Raw genomic sequence first — 13,074 nt, forward strand, 5'->3', positions numbered from 1 at the left:
ATATCCATAACCAGACCCTTCAGGTCTGGTATGGATATTAAGGGGAACCCCGCATCAAATTTTAAAAAAATTTGACATGGGGTTCCCCCTAAAAATCCATACCAGACCCTTTATCCGAGCACGCAACCTGGCAGGCCGCAGGAAAAGAGGGGGGGACGAAAGAGCGGCCCCCCCTCCCTCCTGAACCGTACCAGGCCACATGCCCTCAACATTGGGAGGATGCTTTGGGGGTCCGTGACCCCTCAAAGCACCTTGTCCCCATGTTGATGAGGACAAGGGCCTCATCCCCACAACCCTGGCCGGTGGTTGTGGAGGTCTGCGGGCGGGGGGCTTATCAGAATCTGGAAGCCCCCTTTAACAAGGGGACCCCCAGATCCCGGCCCCCCCCCTGTTTGAAATGGTAAGGGGGTACCCCTACCATTTCACAAAGAAAGTGTAAAAAATGTTTAAATAAAACAAACACACTTTTTAAAAATTCCTTTATTAAAAATAAAAAAAAGATTCCAGCGGCGGTAATCCACTCTTGCTATCCAGCGACGGACAGTCAGCTCTCCATCGATGTCTAATGTCATCCAGCGCAGCGCAGCATCCTTCTTCTGTCTCCGTGGAGGAGACACTACAGACATTCCGGCGGCTTGACGTTTCTTATATACGGTGGGCGGGGCCACCCATCACCTGACCCCGCCCCCCTCTGACGCAAGGGGAAACCCGGGGTTCCCTGTGACGTAGGGGTGACCCGCACCCCTCTGATGTAACACAGGCAGGTTTCCGTTACATCAGAGGGGGGCGGGGTCACCCATACGTCACGGGGAACCCCGGGTTTCCCCTTGCGTCAGAGGGGGGCGGGGTCAGGTGACGGGTGGCCCCGCCCTCCGTATATAAGAAACGTCAGCGCCGGAATGCCTCCAGTGTCTCCGTGGAGGAGACAGAAGAAGGATGCTGCGCTGCGCTGGATGACATTAGACATCGATGGAGAGCTGACCGTCCGTCGCTGGATAGCAAGAGTGGATTACCGCCGCTGGAATCTTTTTTTTATTTTTAATAAAGGAATTTTTAAAAAGTGTGTTTGTTTTATTTAAACATTTTTTACACTTTCTTTGTGAAATGGTAGGGGTACTTTTGTACCCCCTTACCATTTCAAACAGGGGGGGGCGGGATCTGGGGGTCCCCTTGTTAAAGGGGGCTTCCAGATTCTGATAAGCCCCCCGCCCGCAGACCTCCACAACCACCGGCCAGGGTTGTGGGGATGAGGCCCTTGTCCTCATCAACATGGGGACAAGGTGCTTTGAGGGGTCACGGACCCCCAAAGCATCCCCCCAATGTTGAGGGCATGTGGCCTGGTACGGTTCAGGAGGGAGGGGGGGCCGCTCTCTCGTCCCCCCCTCTTTTCCTGCGGCCTGCCAGGTTGCGTGCTCGGATAAAGGGTCTGGTATGGATTTTTAGGGGGAACCCCACGTCAATTTTTTTTTTAATTTGACGCTGGGTTCCCCTTAATATCCATACCAGACCTGAAGGGTCTGGTTATGGATATTTAGGGGGAACCCCACGTCAAATTTTTTCTTAAATTTGAGGCAGGGTTCTCCTTAATATCCATACCAGACCTGAAGGGCCTGGTAATTGAATTTGGGGGACCCCCACGCTTTTTTATTTATTTATTTATTTATTTATTTTTTTATCAATGACTTTCAATGAGTGTTCTCTGTATTACGGGAGCCGACAATTCATTATAGCTGCGAGTGATTTTAAAGGACTTTTTTTCCTGCATAAATGACACTTTGTGCAGGGACAATTCTAAGCACGGGAAACATGCGCCCCTTCACAGGCATACTATAGACAACCCCCCCCCTACGAAATTTAAAGGAATATTACACTTTTATTGTTTCACTTTAATCATTATTAAAATCACTGCTCCCGAAAAAACGGCCGTTTTTAAAACTTTTTTTTGCATTGATACATGTCCCCTGGGGCAGGACCCGGGTCCCCAAACACTTTTTAGGACAGTAACTTGCAAATTAGCCTTTAAAATTAGCACTTTAGATTTTGAACGTTGGAGTCCCATAGACTTTAATAGGGTTCTAAAGTATGCTATATAGTTAGCTCCGTCGAATCTTCTTTATACATTCGACAGACACCATAAGCCTTCCAAGACAGATTCGACCGTAATTCATGTGGATTTTCGGACGAATGCAATTTTTGAACGAAAAACGAAATAAATAAAAACGAATTTCGGGAGTAACTAAATAAAATGGAAAATTGTATACTTACCTTTCCGTAATTTTCCTTTCCTGTCGCATCTTCATGGCAGCATACACTCTGGGTTGTGACTCAGCCCCCACAACCTGATAGGACCACATAGCTATAAGATGAAGATACGCCCCCCGCCCCGGTATTCTCTGTATATATGAATCACCTTTGTGGGTGGGATATTGTATGCTGCCATGAAGATGCGACAGGAAAGGAAAATTACGGAAAGGTAAGTATACAATTTTCCATTTTCCTGTCGCATCATGGCAGCATACACTCTGGGGATTAACTCGCAGACTGGGTGGGAGATGCAAAGGTAAATGTTTATTAGCAAGGAATAGAAGAGTTGGCTTGAATAATGGACTTTCCCAATTCTACTGTTGATAGCTGAGCTGAGTCCACCTTGTAGTGAGAGATAAAGGTGTTCCTGGAGGACCAAGTGGCCGCTCTGCAGATGGTTTCCGCTGAGACCCTACAATATGCTGCCCAGGAGGTGGCCACTGCTCTGGTGGAATGAGCCCTCAGGTCTTCAGGAATTTGCGACTCACTCAGCAAGTAGGCCTTCACTAACCAGGAGGCAGTGGTTCGGGCCGATGTTGCTTGACCTCTCCTAAGGCCATAGGGAATGATGAAGAGGTTCTCCGATCTTTTGAAGGATTTGGACAGGGAAAGATATTTTATGATGTTGCCCCTTACATCCAGAGGATGAGGGTCACCCTGGTCTGTGTTAAGAGCTGGCAAGTTGATTTCCTGGTTGAAGTGAAAAGAGGATGCCACCTTTGGGATAAAATGATCCAAGGGTCTTAGCACTACCCTGTCTGGATGAATGATCAGATACGGCTCCTTAATCAGTAATGCTTGCATCTCTGAAACTCTCTTCGCTGATGTGATTGCGACCAGGAAAGGTGACTTTTAGTGTCAGGTGTCAGAGGGAGATGTTTTCCAGCGGGAAACAGGGTTCTTTGGATAGTACCTCTAAGATGACTGATGGGTCCCATGTTGGAAAGGAAGGCTTCCTAGATGGTCTTAGTTTAAGACAGGCCTTATGAAATTGCATAACAAGGGGATCGTGAGCCCATTTAACCCCTGTCAGGGCGGATAGAGCTGACACCTGAACTTTCAGAGTACTAGAGCTAAGACCATTGTCTAAGCCTGATTGCAGGAACTCTAGGATCAGAGGAGCCGAAAGGGAGGACAGATCCCGGCCAAGGCCCTGAGAGAAGGCAACAAACTTCTCCCAGACCCTGCGGTAGGTGCAGTTGGTGGTAGGTTTTCTGGCCTGGAGCAGGGTATCAGCTACCTGCTGGGAGCAGCCCTGACATAGATACCTAGCCCTCTCAGCCCCCAAGCCATCAAGTGCAGCTTCTCCGAATCTGGGTGTAGTAGCTGGCCCTGGGAGAGCAAGTCGGCTGACAGGGAAGAGCAAGAGGGTCTGCCGTGCTCAGTTGTAGGAGGGTGGTGAACCATGGCCTCCTGGGCCAAAAAGGAATCACCGCTATCATCAATGCTGTTGATCTCTGAGTCAGAGGGCAGATATACCCGAGATGGAAGTTCCAGGGATGCTGGAGGCAATCTGTCCCCTCCGCTAAGTGAAAGGGAAACCTCGACAGGAACCTTCGGCATTTGGAGTTTGCCAGAGTCGTAGCAAGGTCTATGTCTGGTTGACCCCAGGTCTGGCAGATGAGGGAGAAGGCTGAGGGCTCAGGGACCACTCGTTGAAGGCAAACTCCCTGTTGAGTGTGTCGGCAAAGATGTTCTCGACCCCCGGGATGTAAGTCACCCTCAGGTTCAACTGTGCCCATTCAATCACAGGGAGAACTTCCCCCATCATGGAGGGACTCCTGGTCCCCCCCTGTCTGTTTATGTAGGCGACAGCAACCTTGTTGTCCATCGTTAAGAGGACCTGCTTCCCCCTTAAAAGGGAGCTGAAGGCCAGGAGAGCCTGGAGGGCTGCCCTCATCTCCAGCACATTCGATACCGAGTCCCGTACTTCGAAAGGTCAACGGCCCTGCGCTACATGGGACTGGTAGTGGGCTCCCAAACCTTCTAGACTGGCGGCCGTTGTCACTACCTCCTGAGGAGGGATGACTATGTGTTTGCAATTGTTTAAGTTGTGGGGACCACAACGCAATGAGCGCCTGACTGTCTCCGAGATCCGGATCGTCTGGGTCATGGATGAACCATCCCACTGATGTGGGAAGGAGTTCTGCAGAGGTCTGATGTGCCAATGAGCCCAATGGACCATAGGAATTGTCGCTGATAGGGAGCCTAGAAGGCTGAGGCATACTCTGGCCGAAAGGGATCTTGCTAGAATGGCCTTCTTCACCTTCCGGACCAACAGGGAAGACTTCTCCGGAGGCAGCTGCACTGTATTCAACTGGGCTCCTAAGAAGATCATTCTCTGGGTGGGCCGAGTCTGGCTCTTCCCACAGTTTATGAGCCATCCCAGATTCTGCAGAGTGGAGACGAGGATCTTTCAATGCTGTAACAGCGACTCCCGGCTGTCTGAGAGGAGAAGAATATTGTCCAGATAATGGTGGACTCGCAGCCCCCTCTCCCTCAGATGCGCGATAACGGGAAGAAGAACCTTTGTAAAGGTCCTGGGAGCCACAGAATTTCCAAACTGACTACTTCAGAACTGAAAGTGTCTGTGGTTTAGCGAAAAACTGAGGAACTTTTGGAGTTCTGAATGGATAGGGATATGGAGGTAGGCGCCCTGTAGATCTATGGAGAGCATCCAGTCCCCCAGATTTATGGCCTGGAGGATAGACTGTAGGCTCTCCATTTTGAATGCTTCTACCTGGATAGAGCGGTTTACGTTTAGATCCAGGACCGGACGTAGGTCCCCTGATTTCTTTTTTACTAGAAATAGAGGGGAATAGAACCCCCGACCTCTTTGGGATAGGGGCACCTCGGTAATTGCTTCCTTTTGGAGCAGATCCTGAACGTATCGGGTCAAGGCTAACCTCTTTTGCCGGGATGACGGGAGGTTTGTTGGGCAAAAATGGTTCCCTGGGGGAAGTCACCTGAATGACCATCTGTGCCCGATGCGAACGGTGGTTAACGCTTATTGTTTCCCCCCAGACCAGCGTGAACTTTGAGAGTCTGGCCCCCACCACTGCTGGCTGGGCGGACGCGCCTTCAAAAGGACTTCTGGTCAGTAGATGCCGGGGTCCTGGGCTTCTGGGACGTCAGGAAGGACGTTTGATGGGCCTTCCAGTTCCTTCTGTACTCCCTACCAGGCCTGTAGGACTTGGCATCCCTGTACCTGTCCGGGAGGTTACGCCTAAAGGGAGGAGGCCTCTGAAGCTTTGGCTTTCTATCCGAGGGGATAGGCCCTGATTTTACGCCAGTAACCTTAGAAATAGCAGAGTCCAATTTTGCGCGGAAAAGGTTCTCACCATCATACGGGATGCGGCACCAATTGGACTTGGAAGCAGGATCTGCCGCCCAGGGTTTGAGCCAGAGAGCCCGTCGGGCCATTACCGAGGACAATATAGCCCTGGATGCAGACTTAATAGCATCCACAGATGCCTCTGCCACAAAATCCCCTGCAAGGCTTAGTTCTTGCAGGGCCCTAACTATTTGGTCCTGATCAGCGCCTTGGATACAAGTTTTTCTGTGCTTGCTGACCAACTGGCAATAACCTTACCCACAGCTGCAAGAACCACTGCTGGCCTGCATACACCTCCTGCTGCTGAGTAAGCTCTTTTGAGATCAGTATCGATCTTCCTATCCAGGACATCCTTGAATTACACAGCGTCCTCGATAGGGAGCGTAACGTGTCTGGCCACGCGCATGAGGGATGCATCCAACACTGGCGGGGACACGAGAGATTTAATTTTAGCCTCCTTTAGAGGATATAGTTTGGCAAGCCGATTGTTAAGATTTGCTTTCTTCTCGGGTCTCTGCCACTCGTCTCTGATAAGTTCCTCCAACTCATCAATGAAGGGGAAGGCTTCGGGGTTCTCTCATCAGGTTCGGGAAATATTTTCTCCTTTTGGGTTGGGCCTCCTGGGGTTCCTCCCAGCTAATGGCCCCCTTCACTGACCTCACAAAAGGCTCTATTAGGGAGAAGTCAAAGCCCGCTGAAGCCTCTAGTTCTTCCTCATCTGAAGGAGAATCATGCTCTCTGGAAGTACTTGGGGGAGCCAGCGAAGCACCCCGTGGAGATAACTCCGTGTCGGGAGCGACACGTGGGGCAGAAGACTCTGTGAGCTCTCTGTGTTCTTGCCCTTTCTCTCTGGTGGCTTCTTCAAAGCACCAGCGGCATGCCAACATATCTGGAAGGGCAATGGCCCCACATACCCAGCACGTATTTTCAGAAGGATGGCAGTGGCGTGCTGGTGAATGGCGCCTCCGGTCAGGGGATCTTCTTTGGCGGGAATAGCTGCGCCTTGAACAAGACCTGGAGCGACTCCTTCTGCGACTCCCTTTCCCTGAGCGACTTCCTCCACCCGAATGGCTCCGCCTATGGCCAGAGCGGCTTCTTCTATGCGAGGAATCTCTGCGAGATGATCTTGTGGACTTGATGGGGCTAACCATTTAGGTAGCGCTAGTGCGTCCTGCTCTCTTTTTCGATCTTCTCTACTTACCAAACTCCTCCCCTCTTACCTATTATGCTGGTGGTGATCTGCTGGAGCAGTGGTCTCCATGGATAGGGAACAGAGGAAGCCTGAAGACACAGGTAACACAAAAAGGGTAAGGAAGATAAAGCCATAACAGAAACAAGAGGGGAATAGAGAGAAGAAAAATACAGGGGAGATACTTGTCAAACAGAGAGGCAACACTGGGGTAGAAAAAAACAGAAATGCAGCAGTCATGAAATTCAGCTGAGCACAAAAAAACAGGCAAAAAAAGGCATCTGCGTTAAAAAAGGCATCTTCCCCTTTTAAAATTGGAGCCGGGGTCATGTCCCGCCCGCACATGCTCAGTAGTGCCATGCGGCCACCGGCGCCATCTTGGAAAAGGGAAAAGACATAGATAGACATACACAGGCTGCCCAAAGTGCACAGTGAGCATGTGCAAAGAGGCAGAGTGACCAGGAAGAGTGGTGATGTTGATGTGAGACTACAGAGCTAAGGAAAAGGAAGTAAAATATGGCAGAAAGGCAACACTGGGGTAAAGGCACCAGAAAACCTAAGGTGACAAGAGATACTGAAGGCAGAGAGTATGCTGTCAGGTTGCAGACAGAGTGACACCAGGGAGGAACAGGAAACCGGAGACCACCGCAGGTACTAAGCCTGTTTAAGGCTTTAAGACCGATCTTTTTATTATATGCCTTCAGCCTGTTTAAGGCTTACTTTCAACGGCTACAGAGGCAATGCTCTGTTTGCAGAGAAAAAGTATTCATACCCCTGAGATCACCAGAGTGGGGTTCCTTCCATTTAGCTTCCTTTAGAGGCTGTACCGGTAAGGACTTCCACCCAGGAGAGGCTAGAACCTGGCTGGGGCGAAGCGGTAAGAGGGTGATGATCCATGCGGTCCCAACAGGTGAGGAAAAATAAGAGAATACCGGGGCGGGGGGCGTATCTTCATCTTATAGCTATGTGGTCCTATCAGGTTGTGGGGGCTGAGTCACAACCCAGAGTGTATGCTGCCATGATGCGACAGGAAATTAAGTTTTCAGACGAAAACGAAATTCCGAAACGAAATATTTTACTCTGCACATGTCTAATGTGCAATTAATTTCCTTATGAAAAGAAATTTGAAAACAACTAATGAATTTGTATTCCTTTATTTAATTCGGATGACAGGATGCAATAGTTTGAGCCTTTTGATAATGTTTGAAGCATCTGAAATAACATAAGGACATAATGAAAGATCCAAATTTATTTGGATGTATTTGTTTTTATTCTAGTAAACGCAGCATGAATTGTAAAAGATTAACTAAATAATACATATAAAAAGAAAACATATTGCAATAAAAAGGGGCATGGCTTGGGTGAATCGAGCTGAGGCTGTTTTTACCTGTTAACCCCTAAGACTTCTGAAGATGTGCGGTGGCCAGGCTATCTCTTCCTACTTTTACAGCATGCTTTGAGTCTGGAAGAACCTTTCCCCAGCCTGCACCCTCACTAGTCAGGGTCATCCAGTTCATCAGACCTTGTTAGCCTGAAAGGGGACCATTAAGCATTCATTGTGGGTTATTTTGCAATAAATAGTTCCAGTAAGGTATAAAAGTGAAATAACATGATTCCTACTTATTGTGTTTGGGTTGAATGGAGGTATATTCCATCAGAATCTCTGAAGCATAAAAAATGAATGAATCCAAATCTTCAGAAATAACTTACAAAAATGCAAATCGATTGGAAACAACGAATATACAATTGCGAATATACTAAACAGATTCTGAAAACAGATCATTCTAACGTAACAAATGTGATATAAACAATTGAGTAACTTAATGACTGAATCCGAAACGGAAAAAAAAAATTCCCTCGTGCACATCACTAATCTGTTTTCCATCACACACGTTTTGTCTTTGTGGTCTGTACCAGCATGGTGGTTAAAGAATATCTAAACCCAAGAAGAAAATATACTATATTGTAGTTTACCATTGATAGTTGTTTATTTCCTATCTCAGGTTCATTGTTTGCAAGTAAAGAAAAATACCAGTGGCCAGTATCTTTCTAACTTTCAATGCACTGAACTGAAATGTCTAAAATTCAGCTTTTGTATGTGGACTATAGAACACCTCTATGTAATTGAGATGGGGATATGTTCTATAGACCTATATTAGGCTGACAATGCTGTTCTTCTATGGATACAATACAGTTAGTTTGTGTACTCTGTAACCAACTCATAGACTGCTTTTTTCTGAGCTCACTGCACAAATTATAATATTATATATATATATATATATATATATATATATATATATAATTATTATTATTATTATACACGATTTCTATAGCACCAACAGTTTACGCAGCGCTTTACAATGTATAGGGGGGACAACACAATTACAGTACAATACAAAAGGTACAGGAGGGCCCTGCTCGTAGAGCTTACATTCTAAAGGGAGGGGGTGATGGTACAAAAGGTAATAGCTGCAGAGAATGATTTGATGGGTTTCATAAATATATATATATATATATATATATATATATATATATATATATATATATATATATATACACACACACACACACACACACACACACACACTCACATCTGAATTGTATTCTGTCTATTGTTTTAAAGAAAGAAAACAAGGGCTGAAGAGATCGTACTTACACTAGAGTGGTTTACCATTGTCTCGTCTGCTTTTAGAATGCCTGTGAAATGCTTCCTATGATTCAAATTAAATTATCACCTAGTGTGATGTAACATGCAAAGTGTTGTTTGAGAAGGTGTTTTCTGGAGGAAAGATTGAAGAAAGCATTGCCAATAACAAATACTTCTTAAGCTCATTTCAGAATAACCAGAACCTTGTTTTGACAGTTATTGAAATAGTAATGTGATTACATTTATAAAAAAAAAAAAAGAAGAAGATGTACGTGTGCATGTAAAGGTATTAAAAAATCTGCAGAATTAACTGACAAAATACACATTTTTCCAGTTTCCGATTAACCGATTTCACTGGCTGCACCTGGAAAGAAATCCACTCTACGTTGGTATGACATGAGTCTGCAAAATATATTTCCCTCTCATTTTCTGGCTATTTCATATTCAAATCAGGGAATAGTAGCATAAAATATGTTTTTTTTTTTTAAGGCCACTGTAGGCAGAGGAGGATTGTCCTGAGAAGCATTTGCCTCCCAGAAACAGTACTAATTAAATATGGTGGGCTGGTTGCCCTGATACTTTACTATTCGGACATTGATTAGATGGTGGCCCGTAATAAATGACAACTGCTGGTCATTACATAGCTCATACCTTCTCCCCATTTGGATCTATGATCACTACTAGGGATGATCTTGGGTTCAATCTGAACCTATGTTTTGGCCAAACCGAGAAGAAAGCTGTCAATGCTGGCCCATTCAGCTGTTAAATGGGGAAAAAAGTATGGTTGAAAAACGTTGGCCCATCATCCCTAAATATGAACATGCATACAAAGAGAACATTTTTATACTTTTATACCATCTTTGATGTTTCATTTTTTTTCTTTGATTCATTTTTGCTATACGCTTATTTTGGGCCCACATAATCCCACTACTGGGGTTTTTTCACCCATTCAGCTGTGGTCTTCCAGCTTGCTTTCTTACTTACTCGGGCTTAGAGTGAACCCAAAGGCATTTTTATCTACTACTCCTGCCAGCATTAACTTCCTTTGCAGGTGCTGGATGTATTGTGGCAAAATGGCAATAGTTACAATTGAAGCTGATGTTGGAAGATGTAAATCATGAAAGGGCCCCTTGGCTAAATTTGCCCTCCAGGCCAAAGGCTCCTAGTTCCCCTCTGGAAGCAGGAAAGTTATGGTTACAGGGATAACACTGCCTGGGTGCCTACCAGAGTAAGTAGAGCATGCCCTTTAGTTTTGTACCTCTGAGGCCATGATATCACACTTACTAGCAGTTTTAAGTGTGCTTAAAGTGATTAAAGGGAATAATCTGTACTAAACCTCAACTGTGTGCATATGAAAAAATTAATACAATAATGAAGATGTAAACAAAGGTGCATCAAACAAAACCAGAATATCCAGTTTATAGAGAGATGTGTAAAGAAAGAAAATGCGCAACCAAAAATGAATAAAAATTATAAATTAATAAAAAAAATGAATACAAATTATAAATAGTGATGTGATAATGTGTTTCCAACAATATAACAATTGAAACTATGATTAAACACCTAGTGAAAATTGCTGAAAAAGGAATAATGCAGTCCTATATAGTCCATAGACTGCTGTAGATGTTGTATCCAAAAGATGTACAAATATTTATATTCCCAACAATGTAGCAATTGAAACTAAATATATATATATATATATATATATATATATATATATATATATATATATATTGTGACAGAGCGAGGCTCTGTCCCTATGAAATTGGAGGAAAACGAGACGCAGACACAGAGTTTGCATATCTCCAGCCCTGTGTCTGGGTCTTGATGTTAACGAGCAGGGTGTGTGCCCAGCTGCATATAAGCCATATAAATGAAGGGCTGTTGGTGTGGAAGGTGGAGGAGTGTGAACAGCTTGCTGCTGGCTGAAGAGTGGTTTGCCCTGTGGGAGACTGTAGTCCGTGTAAGGGACTGGGAAAGGCTGACAACCTTGAGAGTCAGGAAGACTAAGGAAGTCGGTGAGTCCAGGGGGCTGGAAAGAGTTGACAAATCTGTTGGGAGCAAGCAGAGGAACTGTTGACAATTGAGAGCCAGGTGGCTTGGTATGTTCATTTGTGTGCTGAATGAATTTAAACCCCTGCGTGGGATTACTGGATGAACTAAATATTTTGTTTTCTTATAATAAACGTGGGCTACCAGGCCCTTAACCATAAAACGCCTGCCTGATGTAGACTAAAACGCGCATCTACCAATTGAGCTTAATCACCCCAATATTACAATATATATATATATGACTGTGATTAAACATTTAGTAACAGTAATGCCCCATACACAGGTTGGACATTCCGACCACAAAATGCGTTGGATTTTTGCCGAAACTTGTCTTGCATACACACTGTTATACTACGTAGGCCAGTACCCAATAGCTTTCATCTCCAAATTTTTTCTGAGCATGCATGGCACTTTGTGCGTCAGAATTCTCTACACATGATCGGAAAAAGTCCAATCGGATTTTGTTGTTGGAAAATATTAGAGCCAGCTCTCAAACTTTTTCCGTCGGAAATTCCGACAGAAAAAGTCCGATAGAGCCTACACACAATCGGATTTTCCGACAACATAATCCAATCTGAATTTTTCTGTCAGAATTTCCGACCGTGTGTATGGGGCATAAGGAAAAAGCCTTTGTTTGCATAAAACCTTTTTAAAGTACTACACCATGAAGCCTCTTCTTCTATCCTATAACATACATCTTTGCATGGAGTGTTTCCTTTGAAGGATCCAGGAAAAACAACATTACGGCAGTGCTGAGCGGGAGCAGGAGGAAGGTCTGTGTTATCGCTGATCCTTTCATCTGTGGCTGAATCTACCCCCCGTGTGTGCCCATATGATCTCTATAACTTGAGATCCACCTCATCTGGTAAGCGGTGCTGTTTGCTTTGATTATTGAGGAAGGAACAAAATCGTTTGAAGCGTTTTTACATGCCCCATGAAGTTTTGTGTTCAGATATACCATATTTATCGTCATATAACACGCACCCCAAGTTTTGGAGGGAATTTAAAAGAAAAAAACTTTTAGGAGGGAAGTTTAAGGAAAAAAACTTTATTTTTTTAACATTTAAATGCCCATCAATGCAGCCTTATCAGTGTCATTTGCAGGCTTCCATTGTAGCCTTGTGAGTCATTTGCAGGCTTCCATTGCAGCGTTGTCAGTCATTTGCAGCCTTGCATTTAGCCTTGTCAGTCACTTGCAGCCTTGCATTTAGCCTTGTCAGTCATTTGCAGCCCTGTCTGTGGCTTTGCCATTTAAAAATGGCACCGCCGAGATACAGAGCGTATGTCCTGTGTATCTCGGCGGCGCTCAGTAGTTCTCGGCTGCTCTCTTGCCAGCTTTCGGCTATTTTCGGCCGCACTCAGCCATTCTCGGCTATTTTCGGCTGTTCTCTGGCTATTTTCGGCCACACTCAGCCGTTCTCGGCGGCTTTCAGCTTTCCGAAAGCCGACGAGAACGTCCGAGTGTGGCCGAAAATAGCCGAGAACGGCCAAAAATAGCCGAGAATGGGCGAAAATACCCCGAAGCCGCAGAGAGCAGCAGAAAGGGTT

General features: G+C 45.5%; 1 protein-coding gene and 1 long non-coding RNA gene across 4 annotated transcripts in view; one reads left to right on the forward strand and one right to left on the reverse strand.

Moving 5' to 3' along the window:
• Positions 1-13,074, reverse strand: part of ENPP3 (ectonucleotide pyrophosphatase/phosphodiesterase 3) — a 210,104-nt gene that overhangs the window by 176,940 nt on the left and 20,090 nt on the right. The gene's annotated exons all lie outside the window — the stretch shown is intronic.
• The window catches only part of LOC143987817 (uncharacterized), a 51,864-nt gene continuing 44,782 nt past the window's right edge, over positions 5,993-13,074 (forward strand). The window contains exon 1 of the long non-coding RNA XR_013276708.1: positions 5,993-7,478. This is a non-coding gene — a long non-coding RNA (uncharacterized LOC143987817). The remainder of the gene's footprint in view (positions 7,479-13,074) is intronic.

This window comes from Lithobates pipiens, unplaced genomic scaffold (genome assembly GCF_037356315.1).
Source record: "Lithobates pipiens isolate NorthernLeopardFrog02 unplaced genomic scaffold, aLitPip1_a1.2 Scaffold_18, whole genome shotgun sequence".
Lineage (NCBI taxonomy): Eukaryota > Metazoa > Chordata > Amphibia > Anura > Ranidae > Lithobates > Lithobates pipiens.